This window comes from Bos indicus, chromosome 1 (genome assembly GCF_029378745.1).
Source record: "Bos indicus isolate NIAB-ARS_2022 breed Sahiwal x Tharparkar chromosome 1, NIAB-ARS_B.indTharparkar_mat_pri_1.0, whole genome shotgun sequence".
Classification (NCBI taxonomy): domain Eukaryota; kingdom Metazoa; phylum Chordata; class Mammalia; order Artiodactyla; family Bovidae; genus Bos; species Bos indicus.
In genome coordinates, this window is record NC_091760.1 from 85,933,065 (window position 1) to 85,950,824 (window position 17,760).

The 17,760-nt window shown below is 39.6% G+C and overlaps 1 long non-coding RNA gene across 1 annotated transcript in view; it reads left to right on the plus strand.

The window, feature by feature from the left end:
• The first annotated feature begins 457 nt into the window (after nt 1-457).
• Nucleotides 458-17,760, plus strand: part of LOC139183632 (uncharacterized) — a 183,155-nt gene continuing 165,852 nt past the window's right edge. The window contains exon 1 of the long non-coding RNA XR_011567185.1: nt 458-796. This is a non-coding gene — a long non-coding RNA (uncharacterized lncRNA). The remainder of the gene's footprint in view (nt 797-17,760) is intronic.

The window sequence follows — 17,760 nt, forward strand, 5'->3', positions numbered from 1 at the left end:
ACGGAAAGAAGTCGGACTCGGAGCCTCCGGCGCGGGCTGGGTCTGGGAACCCTCTGCGGGCGCGGGTGCGCGGGCGGGCGACCGAGTGCCGGCCAAGCGGGGCTCGGATGGGAGCGGCCCGCGCCAGATCCGAGGGCGATTGCCTCTCCAGCCTGCGGAGGGTACGGCCGCGAGTGCCTCCAAATCACTAGGGGACTCTGAACGTGTTGCTCCCGTCAACTCGCTCAACATGATTCATTTATTCACTTAGATAAACCACCACCGCCACACCAACCTGCCACTTGATGCGCACTTAAAAGGACAGGGGAGCGCGGGCCAGGCAGACCCTCCGCCGGACAGGACTCGGGGAGAAACGTGTTTTAAAATCCAAGCTCTTGAGCTTCTAACCAGGGAGCGCGCGCGAGTGTGTGAAGAGGCTGAGAACCTCGGTTTTCAGAGACTCTAGAATAAACTTCTCGCCCCCCTCTCCTCCCGAGGACAGTCGGGACTGTGGGTGATCGAGTCTCATTGGGTCGGGTCGGCCTTCTAAGTTGGCGGGGCCCTGCGGGACCGGTCTGCTTGACCCGACCGCGCTCGCATTGGAGAGCCGAGGCTCGATCGGTCTGCCGGGCTGCATAACCCCCGCCCCGCAGCAGCGGCGTCCCTCGCGCGCCGCCGCGTTTCCCGCGCTCTCGGCCCGTACTTCCCGGCGCGGCCTACAAGGCCCCGCGCGGCCCCGCCTCCGGGTCCCGCTCGGTCTCCGGCTGCGAGAGGGAAGGCGGAGGTTATCCGCCGAGGGACAAGCGGCGCGGACCGAGTAAGTGGAAGCTTGAGTCCCGGGTCGCCTGCAGGCCTGCTTTCCAGGCCACCCTTTCCCACTCTGGTCGCCCCGAGGCGCGGACGGGCGCGCCTGCCTCCCGGACTCGAGACTCAAGTGTGTTGAGACTCGCTCGTATACTCGAGTGCACTGTATGGTGGGTTTGGTTCTATTCCCACTACGCCGCGTGTGGAGGCCGAGCCCGGCACAGCCCAGGAAGAGTGGAGAGCGTGGTGTCCTCCCCGGGGCTGGGTTGTGGGCATCTCGACGGCTCGAGGGATTCAGGGACGTTTAGTCGGGAGAGGAGGGCAGACCCTCCCAGGGGAGGCGGCTCGCGGGTCCGCGGCCACTACTTGGGAGGCCCAGGTGAGAAGCCGAGGCTGCAGGCTCCAAGGCGGCCTCTTTCCTCGCTGGTCACATGCGAGGCGTGGTCTTCCTCCCCACTAGTGTTCAAACTTCTGGAACTCTCTGAGGATCCCCCAGTCTTTGTTTTACGTTAAGAAGGGACTAAGAAGGATGTGTTTTTGTAATTAAGAGGCAAGTTGGGAGGTAGGAGTAAGGCCTGTTGAGTAGCATTCATCAATGGCCTCCTTAAACTTTCTTGAGATACATGAAATTATTCATGCAATCGTATGTTCTGTGTTTATGTGTTAGCACTTAAAAGTGTTGAACATTGAAGATATGCCACACATCTGTGACTTTTGAAAAAACTTTCTTTATCAGTTTTAGAGTTTCAGTAAATGGAAATGTCTCTGGTCTTTCAACCTCTGAGGGTAGTGGAATATTTGTTTTGTGTCCCTTTGGCATAGTCATACTAGTACTATGCTCCCAAAATAAAGTAATTTGCGTTTTAGTTCAAATAGTATCACCATCTACTGGACTTCAAGAATGACAATAAACTGAGGATATTCTCCACACATATACCTTATTCAGTAATGTAACTACCAGTATGCAGTTGGATTTGATAGGCTTGTAACTGAACTGAAATGGTGGAGTGCGGCTCCATAACACCCTTGAAGACCCAGTGCAAAAGTTTTATGTACATAAATGTTTAAAAAGGTACCTCAGAATGTGGTGATTATTCCTTGCTTCTCTATTTCAGAGGCCCAAGGATGGGCAGTTGGTATGGGTAGATTACTGATACATTCTTCTTTATATATATATATATATTTTAATGGGTTCATTTACAGTGGTGTGTTTCTGATATACAGTAAATTAATTCCATTATATATATTAATAAACTTTTTCATATTCCTTTTCATTATAGTTAATTGAATATAGTTCTGTGTGCTCTACAGTAGGTCCTTGTTTATTTTATATATAGTAGTGCATATCTGCTAAACCCAAACTCCTAGTTTAAACCCCCTTCCTTTTCCCTTTGGTAACCATAAGTTTGTTTTCTGTCTGTGAGTCTATTTCTGTTTTGTAAATAAGTTCATTTGCTGACACATTCTTAGAGTAAAAATTGTGCATTTGGGGAGAAAAGGACCATCCCATTTGAAGTTTTGCCTGTGGAAAGTAGTTAATGATCCAAGGAAACTGATTCTAGGGAGAATTCCTACTTATATCTTCCCTTCCAATCCATTTTTCCAACATTCTTTCTTCACTGTTGAAAAAAGAGCAATATTCTATTTGTTTGAGGGTAATAAGAGGAAAGATCCTAACCTTTAATGGACATCTATTATGTACCAGAAACTTTCTCATATTTAATTTTCATAATCTTATAAAATGGAATTATTATCCTCTTTAAAAAAGTAAGGGAAAGATCCAGCTGGTTTAAATATCTGTGCTCACACAGGTGGCAATAGTTAATCTAGGTTTGAAATCTAGCTCTATAATTCTAAAATCCAGCTCAGTGTTTAGAATCTGGTTAACTGAGTCTAAATAGACTCAAGCAAGCACCATTGGTTACTAATTATTGCAGGTTCAGGTGGAAACTGTGAACAGTGTGTCATTTTATCTTTTTTTTTTTTGTTTTTCTCTCCTTTTTCTAGAAGGCAAGGTCTTAATTCTGGCTCTCCTTAGGATCTTTTGGCTATGAAGAGACAGATTTGAAGCAGGGATATAAAATTTTGTGTCTTTTTCCTGTGCCATACCAAAACTGAACCTACAGTTTAAACGCAGGTTTTCTGCATTTAGGTCTCAATTGGCATCAGATGTAAGGCTACCCATAGGCTGGCTTGGTCAAGGTATGATTTCGTGAGGATAGACTCAGGTCAAACTAAGTATCACTCTTAAAACTCCAGCCTCAGAAATGAAAAGGGTGGGAGGGAAATATAGTAATAACAGAACACATGATTGCTAATTAACCTTATTAACAACTGCAAGCCAGTGAACATTTATATTTTTATTTTCTCAAAGGCAATTAATTTTTTTTGCCTTCTATTAACTACCTTTCCCCCCCGATAATCACCTATATCAAAACCACCCTTTAAAAGGTCAGTAGAAATTATTTTAAGACATTCAAATATAAAAAAGTATTGTTATTTTAATAGGCACTGTGGATAGTTTAATTTGTATCTTGTATTAAATTAAACATATGGTGAACAGGGTATAATAGATTTTCCATAATTTAGCTGCCAATGTGGCAACAGCAGCCAGTTACTCTCACCAGCAGACTTGTCAGTGGTTTGTTTACTAGCTTATTTGAATTAAAATAAAGCTTCGCTTCTGCTGACTGCACATCATTATCTATGAGACCATAATCCTGCTAGCAAATCCTATATCTTCCAGAACTGGCTCTTTTGTTTGGGATTACTGAGAGCTTAGCCTATAACAAAGAGGAATAAGGCATCCCTCTCATCCTCATAATTAAGTGTGGGGACTAATTTAGAAACAAACCCAGAAAGATGTACTATTTGGAGTTATATTTCGATACAGAATGGGAGAGAAACAGGATAGGCCAAACACCTGATTGTTAACAGAATGTTTAAACTATTAAGCAAGTGTACTACAGGAATCCAGCTTGTTAAAATTAAGAGCAACAGCAAATAAGGCATTGATGGCCTTTGCACGGGGCAGTAATTCTATATGAAGGATCTAAAGGTATGTTTGGGAAGAGGAAGTATTAGGTTGTCAGGCAGCGGAAGATGTGCTATTTGCTTTGTGAATGCCATTTATTTTATTCTTTCATTATCCTAACAGCCTGTGCAATTAATAGTTATTGTTATGAGCAGAGTTATTAAAATACTGAAATAAAAAATAAAACACTTTTATTCACTAGAAAAAATAAAACTGTCTTTGGAAATAGTTAACATTTTACTTTCATGGTGCATGAAATTTAGCAAAAAGAAAAGAATAGGTGATTTCCTGGCTCTTGCCATCCACTCAGCTCTAAACAGAGCTTCATGAATTCTGGTAGCCCAATAAAATCTATGTTAAGGAAAGAACTTAACAACTAGGATGTATATAAAAACAGCTTTTACAATCCACAGTCCATATATAAACGGATGCCTGTTTATTAAAAAAGAGGGAAGACACACGGGTTGATTTGTCAACGTCTTTAAAACTAATTGTCACAGATGGGAATTCTGAGGACCTGTGTGAAACCAAACCAGACCCTGGTGAATTATAAAGCAGGTCTTTAGACTTTAAAAACATTTAGGCAAAGTGACAGTTCAGAACATCTGTTAGCCTTCTGTCTGAGTATAAACTAGATGTCATGGAGTGCACAGCTGTAGGCATTTTAGGCTTTTTTGCCAACATCTGTCACAGCAGTACAATAATATAGGTAATTATCAACACCTTATACAAACTGTTTGCCATTTTAATTTTTAGAAAGAGTAAAATTAGTGTTACAGTCCTTGGCAAAAATAATTGAGATGAATATAGTCATTTTTATCAGATGAATAAGTGATCTGATCATTCTTCGAAAAACACACATTTTAAATATTTTCTGCAGCCAATATTGGTATTATGCCATTTTGAAAAGAAAAATTCTAAGTGCTTTTTTATAAAAAGATTAAGTTAGAAAAAGAAAAGTACAAGTTAAATAAGAGGGAGGGCAGAAAGAGGCCAGTAATTTGCTATTCAGAGCAACCAAAGGTGTTATATGTCTTATGATAAAAAGATAGGTTTTAATACCACATAATTGTGATATTGATTCCATAGTCATAAAGATTAATAATTTGTTTTATAATGTCAGTATAGCGAAATCTGTATTGATGAATTATAAAAATTGCCTTCCTCCACTCTCCTTGCCATAGAGCTTCTCTGTCCTAGAATTTTGCAGAGAAATGGCATATAAAACTAAAATTCACATCTTGCCATCTTGGTAACTAAAGTTAATTTGAAAGGGTTGGCACATCATATAAATTCAAGGACTATTCATTCTTTTAATGCCACCTGGGTATGGATCATCTACAGTGTTCATCCTAAGATACTGGGAATTATTGTCTCATATCTGATTCCCTTGACCTGTGCAGTTGTTGTGTTTCAGTCTAAAGAACTCGAAGCAGCAAGACTGTATTCCGAATCACCTGTTCTGGGGAAGATGCCAGTCAATAATGTCTTATTGAAAGACCAGGCCCAGCTAGAGAAAATGAAGGAATTGAGCTGCAGTTGGATTTCATCATCTAAACATGCAATGTAATCTTAACCAATTCATTACACACTCCTTTTGTTTCCACTACAAAAGGGATGTTGCCATTGTCAGAGGTTGTAATTCCAGTATGTTCAAGCAAAGACAAGGGAGAAATTGAAAAAGTGCTATCAATTCTACCCACAGCCAGGAAGAACTGTAGGGTCAGAAGGTCATTATCACTGTCCTATGTACAGTTCACACTAGACCATGGATAGCTAAAGTTTCCACATGGCAATAGAAAGGTATAATAAAGGAGACACAGAGAAAATATTGAAAAGGAACAGGAGTAGGAAATCATATTCTTAAATACGTTTGATTTAGCACATGAAGAATCAAATGAAGGGAATGTCTATTTGGACAGTAGTTGTGGATGCTTAAAATTATGCTTGCTTAGAACAGTCTTGTGGAGGAGGGAAATTTTATTCATGAAAGGCCGCCTTGGCAAAAAATGAGTCACAAATGTCAGCGTTTATAATCTAAAGGTCTGAAAAGAGTCAAATGAGAAAAGAAGGGAAAATAAATATAGATATAAAAGGCAGACAACTTGGCCCAAAAGGAAGGATTAAAAATAAAAGACCATGAAAAGAAAAATGTGATACTGATGAAGAATAAGGCTTATGGGGTTTCTGGGAAGAGTAAAAGAGGATATTGATTACCAAATAGAGTATTAGGGACCAAATGAAAATTTAGGGCCTTGTGAGTGTCAGCACTTCCTAAAGAGAGTTATCAGCTGTAAGAACTTAGTCTTGGAGAGAGAAACATTTAGAAACAATTGCTTAGTAGTATTGTTTTGAGGTCTCTTAAGGTGAATTTACTTGACACTTCTTGATGCCATATTTCTTTATCATTGAGTAAAAGTCAATATAGTTGATGCCTGGAATGAGAGAGGGAGAGAAAGTAACCCATTTCCCAAAAAACTTGGAAAATACTTATTTTTAATGATGAATTCCACTCCTTAAGGATATTACTTTTTTTCCCGTCCTGTTTTGAACATTTGGGACAGAATAGTAGAACAAGAACATCTGTAACATCAGATATCAGAATGAGCTTCAAAATGGTTGGATTAAAAGAGTCTTCACTACAGTGGTGGTTTAAATGAAATACACATGATTTCAGAGTTTATATTGTGAATATAAACGTACATTTGTGTTTAAATATCCCTCCTTAATTACTTGGTGCTCCTTAAATGATAGGAATAATACATTTTCAGGGTCCATTTTATATGTTGAAAATTATTTGCTCAAAGTCACAGCTAACTCTGATCAATCCTCTGAAATAGAGAGTACACTGTCAGCATGCTCTCATCTTCCCTCTTTTGTTGCTATCACTTCCTCTGTTTGTACCCACTGCCCTCATCTTCCTTCATTAAGTATCTTAATCCTGGCTGATCTTTCTTAGGTAATGTCCCAGCTTTACCCTACCATTCCGCTTTTCAAAATCTGAAACAAATGGCCAATAGATTCAACCTAATATACTAATGACTGGTAATAACATTGTGTTCTTTCTTCAAAGTTGCTGTTACTGAAGGAGAAGGTGGGCAGAGATCTTAGAGTCATTTTTGTATCTTTGTATCACTCATTAACGTCTTCCCCATAATAAATATACTATACATTAAATCCTAAAGGAATATTTGTTGCTTTATGTTTTTGTCCGCACATCTAGTTGTATATAATTGAGACTAATCTTATGTTTTTTATTTTTAAATTTTATGTATTTATTTTTTAGGCTCCAATGGTTAGGTATAGCAATCAAGCAGAACTGGTCTTTAAAAGTGATGTTAATTTTTCCTTACTGATATTTATTAAAAACACATTAAAGGGAAAGTTTAAAAGGAAACTGTCCTCTATAATACAACCAACCTAACAATGTAAATAACTTAAATTTTCTGTATTCCTTTCTGATCTTTGGCCCATAGATAATTAAAAATTATATTTGTAGTACACATAGTTTTTTATTTTTATGTTTGCTTAATTTTTTGTTTTTGAAATTGAATCTGTCATTTAGGGAAGGGACAATGACTTCCCTAAATATTAAAATCTCTAATGATAAAATTTTATACCTTCACAAAAAAGGAATATTTTTGAATTGGGGAGACTTTCAGATCTCAGTAAGGGCAGTGTATCTGAAAGCAGCTAATCTTTTATGGTATAAATCATAGGATCTTCTGTTTTAGAAGAAGAAATTAGAAACATCTGATTTTAGGGACATAAAGTAGGTTTTGGGGAAAGAGAAGATCCAAAATGAGATTTAAGAGTAGGTATCAACTTCTGAATGTTGATAACTGAAGGTATTTACCTGTCCTTCCCAGAGTCTATCTAGAAAAAAGCCTGAGCTTGCTGAGTTTTTCTATCATTGTTTGGTCAAACGGATTTGGATTGGTAGGCCATATTCACCAATGTAAAGAGCAATTAATTCTTTAATTATCAATCTGATCAGTCACAATCACTTTTGTAGATACCTCAGAAGGAAACAGTGGAATGTTTTGTTAAGCAAGGCATCAGATTGAACACTTTAATGTGTTATGTAATTAGTGTGTGTGTATATATATATGTGTGTGTGTGTGTGTATTTTACCACTATTAGTCAAAAAGATTTAGAAGAACTGCTGCAGTGTGGAGGTTAGCCTTGAATGTCCATTACCAGCAAATGAATGATTAGAAGAATATTAGAAAGTAGTACATTAGAAAGATACACTTTAATGCAGTCCATTTCTTTCCTTTTTACCTACATTGTTATGACCTTATTATTTGTTGTGATATTTACATATTCATTGCAAGTAGTGATCCCCTGTCTTACACGTGTTGTGTGTGTGTGTGTGGGCTGCCCCTTGACTCCCAATTGCAGGGAATGATTCATTGCAGGGAATGATTCATTGTGCTATGCAGTTTAATCCAGCATTTCTTATTTAAGTAGGATGGCAGCTAGAGTATTTTCCTTCCTAATATAAAACTAAAATCTTACAACGTGTAATATTATCAGTCTAAACATAGGAGATTGCTTCCTTTCTAAAGTAAGTTAGAGTTCATAAGATCATAGAACAAAGCCCTCTGGAATTCTCCCCTTTATAACTCAGCTTGTCCTGAAGGGGCCAGAAAATCAGGCCACAGCCCAGACAGAGAAAATTGTGCTACATGGAAAATGCAGAGCTGAGTCTCATCTCACACCTGCAGAATCTGCTGTCAGCTGTTCAATTCTAAGTTCTGTGGCTTTTCTCCATTCCTGCCTGTTTGGCTGGCTAATTTGTTAACTCCTTGTTATCTGCTGCAAAAACTGCATAGGGAAATATTTACGGATCAAGAAAACCACAAGAATGAAAGGGTGATTGAACCGGCTGACTGAATTTTGTGTTTACTTCACTAAGCCATTGCTGACAGTGGTCTTGACAGCTGCACACAGTCCATAGTGGCATCTCAAAATTAGGCCTTGACTCCCTAGCCTAGCTTCCATTCATTCCACCTTCAGCAGCCATCTAGCTATTCTGTACACCATCCTCATTTTATGTTGCAGGCAAAAAGCCAACAAAAATATAGTCACATTTAAAAGCCTTTTAAGCAGTGAGCACCTCCCTCCTTTCCCAATTGTTCCCTGCATTTTCACATTCCTAGTTAATAGGTTTTTAAAGCAGTTTCCCCAACTCTTTTCCTGCCACATACTGTCTTGCCTGGCATCTATGCAGCAAAAGGCTGTTCTTCAAGAGGCTTTTAAATACATTCTACCTCTTTGTGCCTTTCAACTGCTAACTCTTCAGGTATGGGCTGTGTTTCTTGCTTAGTATATTTTGCATTTTCCAAGCCATTCATGGCGGCTACAGCAAAAGTGAGGATAAAAATATAAATAATAAATACAATCATTTTAAGTGAAGTTTAGGGCCATGTATACCATTTTCTATTTGCTCAAGGTGTCTCAGTTACCTAGCAAGAGGAACATCTTCAGGAAGCGTACAGTTTTGAGTTGAAATATAAATAGATTTCTTTTCTCCCTCCCTCCAATCCTTACTTTCTCCTTTTTAAATTTTTTTTTTTTTTTTTTGAGAATTAAAGTCCCTGGGTCAGGATAGTCCCCTGGAGGAGGAAATGGCAACCTACTTCAATATTCTTGCTTGGAAAATCCCATGGATAGGGGAGCCTGGAGGGCTGTAGTCCATGGGGTTGCAAAGAGTTGGACACAGCTTAGATAATGAACGCACACACAGTAATTCTTGGGGCTTTAGTTTGTTGGATCACCAGTAAACCACAAATTAGACTGTTTAGAAATATCCCCCTTGTTTTTATCAGTAGAAGAATAACAAAAGTATGCAAACGATGAACATTAAAAACTTGAATATTGCGAGCTGGAAAGGATATAAAGGTCTGTATTTACATTTTTCATTGAATAAGTATTTATTGCCTGTTAAGTGCCAGAAATTGTGCTTGGGCCCTAGATATAAAGATGAATAGGAAATAGTCTTTGTCCTAGAAGAAGCTCACGGTTTAGAGAGGAAAAAGCCCAGTAAATAAGCAGTTAATTAAATACATATTTTGAGAAATAACGCTTTGTGACTTTGCTTGAAATTAAAATGATTTACTTAGCTCAGAGATAAGAAATCTCAGGCAGGTAAGCATTCTGTTAAAATATGAAGTAAACAGGCCTTTTTCCTCTTGACTACAGAAAATAATTATGACTAGCCCCCTCCCCCCCCTTTTTTAATGGTAAAAGTACAATTATTAAACAAATTTTTCTTGGCATCTAGTTGATTTACAGGGATTCCCAGATGGCTCAGTGATAAAGAATCCGCCTGCTAGTGCAGGAGACATGGGAGAGACGGGTTTGATTCCTGGGTTTGGAAGATTCCCTGGAGGAGGATTGTTTGTATTCTTGGTGGGGAAAATCCCATAAACAGAGAAGCCTGGCGGGCTACTTGTCCATGGGGTCGCAAAAGAGTTGGACATGACTGAGCATGTGTGCAAGATTGATTTTTTTTTTTTAGCGTTTTGTTAGTTTTAGGTGTACAATAAAGTGAATCAGTTATACATATATCCCCTCTTTTTAAGGTTCTTTTCTCATATAGACCATTACAGAGTAGAATTACCTGTGCTGTAAGTAGGTTCTTATTAGTTTAGCCATCACTTTTAAATACTTGCAATTGTATGTTGTTTTTAGGCCCTACAATGCTATATGCTGCTGCTGCTAAGTCGCTTCAGTCATGTCCGACTCTGTGCAGCCCCATAGACGGCAGCCCACCAGCTCCCCCGTCCCTGGGATTCTCCAGGCAAGAACACTAGAGTGGGTTGCCATTTCTTTCTCCAATGCGTGAAAGTGAAGTCGCTCAGTCCTGTCCGACTCTTAGCGACCTCATGGACTGCAGCCCACCAGGCTCCTCTGTCCATGGGATTTTCCAGGCAAGAGTGTTGGAATTGGTTGCCATTGCCTTCTCCTACAATGCTGTATGCTTTTCTTCAATTTTAAGATCAGTGATCTCATCATTTGCCTAAATGAACTGAAGTTTTCTGAGTAATATAGCCATTATTCAAATACTTAAGTCTTGTAAAATATTCTTTTTTCTTGGTTTTGTCTGGTGAATGATCTTGTATAGTAATTTATAGAAAAACTAGCAAAGGCTCTAAAGGATAAAACTGTTAACAGTTTTTTTTTTTCCTTTTTCTGTGTTGCTGCTATACCTGGCACAAACTTTACATTTAGATTATTTTCTCATCATTTGTTTCTAATTGTGTCTCTCTTTTAAAGAAGGGCTCATGTCTTTATCCTACTGGATACCCTTAGTGCCTACCATAATGATCAGCATGTAGGATGAATTTAGGAAGGAAGGAATGAAGGCAGGAAAATGTTCAATCTTTTCTTCACCCGGAAGTAATAAACAGATTTTTCAGCCACCTGTGCCACTCCATCTTTGAAGCTACAAGTTATTCTTTTATGTATATACTATATAACACTTCATAATGTAGCTTTTAAGATGAGCGGGTCACTCAACACATTCAATTTCTGACAGCCACAAGTACCATATTTATTTTTTGTTTGCACTGGTTATCTACAAAAATACAATTAGAATAATTCCATTCAAGTAGGTTTGGATGGTAGTGTCACTAAAGAGGAAGTAACCACATAGTCTTTCAGTTAAAGGCCCAGAGTTCTTATTCTACTCTTTCTTTAAAGGAAGATTGACTTGTGCCAAAGTCACACTTATTTTTGGTTAGAGACCATGCAACAGTTTCGGGCTTCCCTGGTGGCTCAGATGGTAAAGAATCCACCTGCAATGCAGGAGACCTGGGTTCAGTTTCTGGGTTGGGAAGATCCCCTGGAGGAGGGCCTGGCAAACCACTCCAGTATTCTAGCCTGGAGAATCCCCATGGACAGAGGAGCCTCGAGGGCTACAGTCCATGGGGTCGCAAAGACTGAGTGACTAAGCACACAAACACATGGATCATGTTGTGATCAGTCATACCTTAAGTTGGATTTCATCTCTTGTATGTAGTTTATAGAAAATACAATCTTTTAAGAATTCAGAATAGACAACTTACGGAGTATAGGTATGTATGCATTTGAAGAGAAAAACTATTGGACTTCCCTGGTGGCTCAGTGGTAAAGAAACTGTCTGCCAATGCGAGAGACATGGGTTCAATTCCTGATCTGAGATGATCTCACATGCTGTGGAGCAACTAAGCTGGTGCTGCACAACTGTTGAACCTGTGCTCCAGAGCCCGGGAAACTCAGTTACTGAGCTCTTGCATTCTAGAGCCCATGCTCCACAGTAAGAGAAGCCACTGCAGTGAGCAGCCAGAGTACCACAATTAGAGAGTAGCCTCTGTGCACCGTGATGAGATAAAAGCCCATGCAGCAATGAAGACACAGCCAAAATAAATAAAATTTAAAAAGAAAAACGATTAAAAACAGCAACCAAAAAACCAAAAAGCAGGTGGTTTCTAAATCTTTATTAAAGGAAAGAAAACTTTGTTTCTGATGATTTGGTCTCATTGATTTAACATAAGAATTGCTATTTATTGACTGCCAATACTGTAAAGGGGTTATACAGGTGCTATGAGGGAAACAAAAATGATTAAGAAATAGCCCCTGTTCTCAGGGAACTTTTAATCTGGTAAAGAAGAAGACAGTACACATGCAGTGTAAAGCAAAATATGATTAATATGATTGATGTTCTAAGGGAGGCACATTAGGGAAGTAATGTTTGAGCTGAACTTTGAAGGATTTAAAACAGCAGAGGATGTGACGAAGAGAAAAGAGCACATTAAAGCTCCATGATAGGAGTATAGGGAAAGTGTTGAAATGAAGGCTTGTATCAGTTTAAGGTCATATAATAGAGACACTTGAATATAAACTATGAAATACAGACTTAAATTTGGGGAATCCTGGGCAGTTATTTTTTAATTTAGAAAATAGAAATGTTCTGTTTTTTTAAGGAGGATTAGGTTGTCAGTCTTTTGGAAGGCTAGGTATGAGGGAAGGAAAAACTATCAGTGGGTAGCTAAGTTGGAAGTCTGTGATAAGATTCCAGGATAAGAGGCTCATACTGGAATTTGGCTGTCGTGACTGTAAACAAGGAGATTAATATTGGATGAATAGTGTGGCTGTAGGAGCTGCTAAAATTTGTCAAAGTAGAAGTGATGGAAAGCAATAAAAAAGAACCAAGTATGTCACCAAATTTTGGGCTGGGATGACAAGGAGAATGATGGTATTAGGAGTAGAAAGAGGAAAATCAGGTGGAGAAACTGAATTAGTGGAAAAGATGTGATTTTAGTTTTGATCCTGTTGTATCAGCATTGTTAGTTTCCTCAGGTTGAATGAAGATAGCTATCAGAGAGTGATGAAAATGGAGGGACTTGGGAGGGAAATCAGGACTAGAGACAGAGATCTAGGAATCATTTGCCTTGTAATTATAGTTGAAGCTTTATGGGGAATACAGTCTCAGAGAGATAAGATGGTGAGAGAAGAGTTGTTCAGTCGCTCAGTTGTGTTCGATTCTGCGATCCAATGGCCTGCAGCATACTAGGCTTCCCTGACCTTCGCCATCTCCCAGAGCTTGCACAAACTCATGTCCATTGAGCCAGTGATGCTGTTCAACCATCTCATCCTCTGTCACCCCCTTCTCCTCCCATCTTCAATCTTTCCCACCATCAGGGTCTTTTCTAATGAGTCAGCTCTTCACATCAGGTGGCCCAAGTATTGCAGCTTCAGCATCAGTCCTTCCAATTAATATTTAAGGTTGATTTCCTTTAGGATTAACTGGTTTTATCTCCTTGCAGTCCAAGGGACTCTCAAGAGTCTTCTTCAGCACCACAATTCAAAAGCATCAGTTCTTTTGTGCTCAGCCTTCTTTATGGTCCTACACTCACATCCATACATGACTACCAGAAAAACCATAGCTTTGACTACTCGGACCTTTGTTGGCAAAGTAATGTCTCTGCTTTTTATTTTTATTTTTTTTTGACTGTATAATTCCTTTTATATGAAGTGTCTAGAATAGGCAAATTCATAGGAACACAGTGTGGTTGCCAGAGGTTTGGGGAAGTGGTAATGCGAAGTGACTGCAAATGGGTAAGGGCTGTCTTCTGGGGGTGATGGAAACAGCTGGAGTCAGTGGCGACACCCGTACAATCTTAGGAATACCCTGCTGCTGTGTTCCTCAGTTGTGTCCAATTCTTTGCAACCCCATGGACTATAGCCCACCAGGCTCCTCTGTCCATGGGATTTCCCAGGCAAGAATACCAGAGTGGGTTGCCATTTCCTTCTCCTGTCTCTGCTTTTTAATGCACTGTCCAGGTTTGTTGTAGCTTTTCTTCCATGGAGCAAGCGTCTTTTAATTTCATGGCTGCAGTCACCATCTGCAGTGATTTTGGAGCCCAAGAAAACACAGTCTGTCACTGTTTCCATTGTTTCCTCATCTATTTGCTGTGAAGTGATGGGACTGGATATCATAATCTTTGTTTTTTGAATGTTGTGCTTTAAGCCAGCTTTTTCACTCTCCTCTTTCACTTTCATCAAGAGGCTCTTTAGTTCCTCTTTGCTTTCTGCCATGAGGGTGGTGTCATCTGCATATCTGAGGTTATTGATATTTCTCCGGGCAATCTTGATTCCGCCTTGTGCTTCATCTAGCCAGGCATTTCACTTGATGTACTCTGCATGTAAGTTAAATAAGCAGGGTGACAATATACTCCTTTCCCAATTTGAAACCGGTCTGTTGTTCCATGTCCAGTTCTAACTGTTGCTTCTTGACCTGCATAGGGGTTTCACAGAGGGCATGTCAGGTGGTCTGGTATTTCCATCTCTTGAAGAATATTCCACAGTTTGTTGTGATCCACACAATCAAAGGCTTTGGCATAGTCAATGAAGCAGAGGTAGATGTTTTTCTGGAATTCTCTTGCTTTTTCTGTGATCCAGTGGATGTTGGCAATTTAATCTCTGATTCTTCTGCTTTTTCTAAATCCAGCTTGAAGATCTGGAAGTTCTTGGTTCACGTACTGTTGAAACCTTGCTTGGAGAATTTTGAGCATTACTTTGCTAACATGTGAGTGAGTGAAGTTGCTCAGTCATGTCCAACTCTTTGAGACCTGGTGGACTGTAGCCTACCAGGCTCCTCTGTCCATGGGATTCTCCAGGCAAGAATACTGGAGTGGGCTGCCATTTCCTTTTCCAGGGGGTCTTCCCGACCCAGGGATCGAACCCAGGTCTCCCGCTTTGGAGGCAGACATTTTAACCTCTGAGCCATCAGGGAAGCCCTGGTGGGCTAGTGTGTGAGATGAGTGCAATTGTGCAGTAGTTTGAACATTCTTTTGCATTGTCTTTCTTTGGGATTGGAATGAAAACTGACCTTTTCCAGTCCTGTGGCCTGGAGTTGAGTTTTCCAAATTTGCTGGCATATAGAGTGCAGCACTTCCACAGCATCATCTTTTAGGATTTGAAATAGCTCAACTGGAATTCCATAACTCCACTAGCTTTGTTTGTAGTGATGCTTCTAAGGCCCAATTGACTTTGCATTCCAAGATGTCTGGCTCTAGGTGAGTGATCATACCATTGTGGTTATCTAGGTCATTAAGATCTTTTTTGTATGGTTCTTCTGTGTATTCTTGCCACCTCTTCTTAATATCTTTTGCTTCTGTTAGTCCATACCATTTTTGTCCTTTATTGTTCCCATCTTTGCATGAAATGTTCCCTTGGTATCTCTGATATTCTTGAGATCTGTTGTCTTGCCCATTCTGTTGTTTTCTTCTATTTCTTTGCGTTGTTCAGTTAGGAAGACTTTCTTATTTCCCCTTGAAATTCTTTGGAACTCTGCATTCAGACAAAATCCAAACACTTAAATGGAAGATTTTGTTGTTTAGCCAGTCAGTCATATCTGACTCTTTTTCAACTCCAGGCTCCTCTGTCCATGGGATTTCCCAGGCAAGAATACTGGAGTGGGTTGTCATTTCCTTTTCCAGGGGATGTTTTTGACCCTGGGATCAAACCCATGTCTCCTGCATTGCAGTTGGGTTCTTTACTACTTATCCACTAGGGAAGATAAGCCCATAGGGGAAACAGGTAGAGTTGTCAAACAGATTAAACAAATGTTAGAATTGTGAAGCATTATAGGGACCAAGAAAGGAAAGAGTTTAAAAAAATGAGACGAGATCAATAGCAACCAAAAATGTTCACGTTTCCAAACAAGTTCTCACTGTCTGTGTTTTATCTGCATGCTTTTGGTGTAATATATGTCACAAGTGTGTTCTGTGTTTGGAAGGATATACACCAAACTATTAATAATTGTTAATCTGTTGGAGTCGGAGTTGGATTTTCTCTTTTCATCTCCATATCAGGGTCTTGGGAGAAAACAGATGGTACTTTCAAATTAGGATAATCAAAACAGTTAATAAAGAGACTGTTTACAAACATGTGGATGAGGTGTTGGGAAACCACAAAAATTAGTGTAGTATCCCAGGCCTAGCAGCAGCAGGGACTGTTAACACTTTGAGGCCCAAAAGAATGAAGAGAAGGAGCAATTTCTGGAATTCAGAGACAAAGAGTGGAGGAGGGACAGCTACCTTGGGAGGGGCTATGACTTTGGTCATGGAGGCAACAAGCCCAACAGGGGCGTGAATGCTCTGCTCCCTCTCTTGGATTTCTCATTGCAGATTGCCTAATAGTCAGGGAGCTAGAATCTAGGCAGCATGTCTATACGGGGCAGCCTCCTGAGGCAGAGCAGGGTGGGAAAGGGTCTGGATGGGCAAATGGAAGATACTCGGCACAGACTGCATTGTATGAATTTAAAAATATGATGGTGTCTTCTCTGTTTTTTTAAAAGGTGTGTGTATAATTTTCTGTATAACTTACACATTCACATAATACAAGGTTTATAAAGTATGTGAGTGTATATATAATGATTAAAAGAAAAAGAAATTATAACCTCTCTACCAAAATAGGCTCCCTCACTTAGATGGTTTTCCAATGGAATTTTACAAAACTTTCAAGGGACAAATAGTATTTATTTTATATATGTTGCTCCAGAAAATGAAAAAAAAAAAGAGCAAGAGAAGAGCTGCCCAGTTGCCCAGCTCATTTTATACAAAGCTTTATAATCTTGATTATCAAGTCAAGGAAAATGAAGATATAAGACAGATAAGGAAGATACAAGATACGAAAAGCATATATCTGTTTCATTATGGATGTTGGTGCACTAATTCTAAATACAATATTAGCTAGCCAAATCCAATAGTATGTTTTAAAAAGTACTTTTTTTTTTGGCTGGTTCCCTGAACAGGGATTGAACCTGGGCCCTGCCAGTGAAACCACTGACTCCTGGCCACTGGACTGTCAGGGAATTCCCTAAAAAGTACATATTGATTAAGTAGTGTTTATGCCAAGAAGGAAAGGATAGTTCAGTGTCAGAAAAATTGTATCTATGTATTTCATTTTAGTATTAGATCAAAGAAGAAATATATAATGATTTCATGAGACACATAAAAAGCATCTTATCTATGATAAAAGTTGCAGAATAAAGTATTAATACTTATTTATGAAATATTAACACTGAAACCATACTCACAGAAAACTAGTCAATCTAATCACACTAGGACCACAGCCTTGTCTAACTCAGTGAAACTAAGCCGTGCCCGTGGGGCAACCCAAGACGGGCGGGTCATGGTGGAGAGATCTGACAGAATGTGGTCCACTGGAAAAGGGAATGGCAAACCACTTCAGTATTCTTGCCTTGAGAACCCCATGAACAGTATGAAAAGGCAAAATGATAGGATACTGACAGATAAACTCCCCAGGTCAGTAGGTGCCCAGTATGCTACTGGAGATCAGTGGAGAAATAACTCCAGAAAGAATGAAGGGATGGAGCCAAAGCAAAAACAATACCCAGCTGTGGATGTGACTGGTGATAGAAGCAAGCT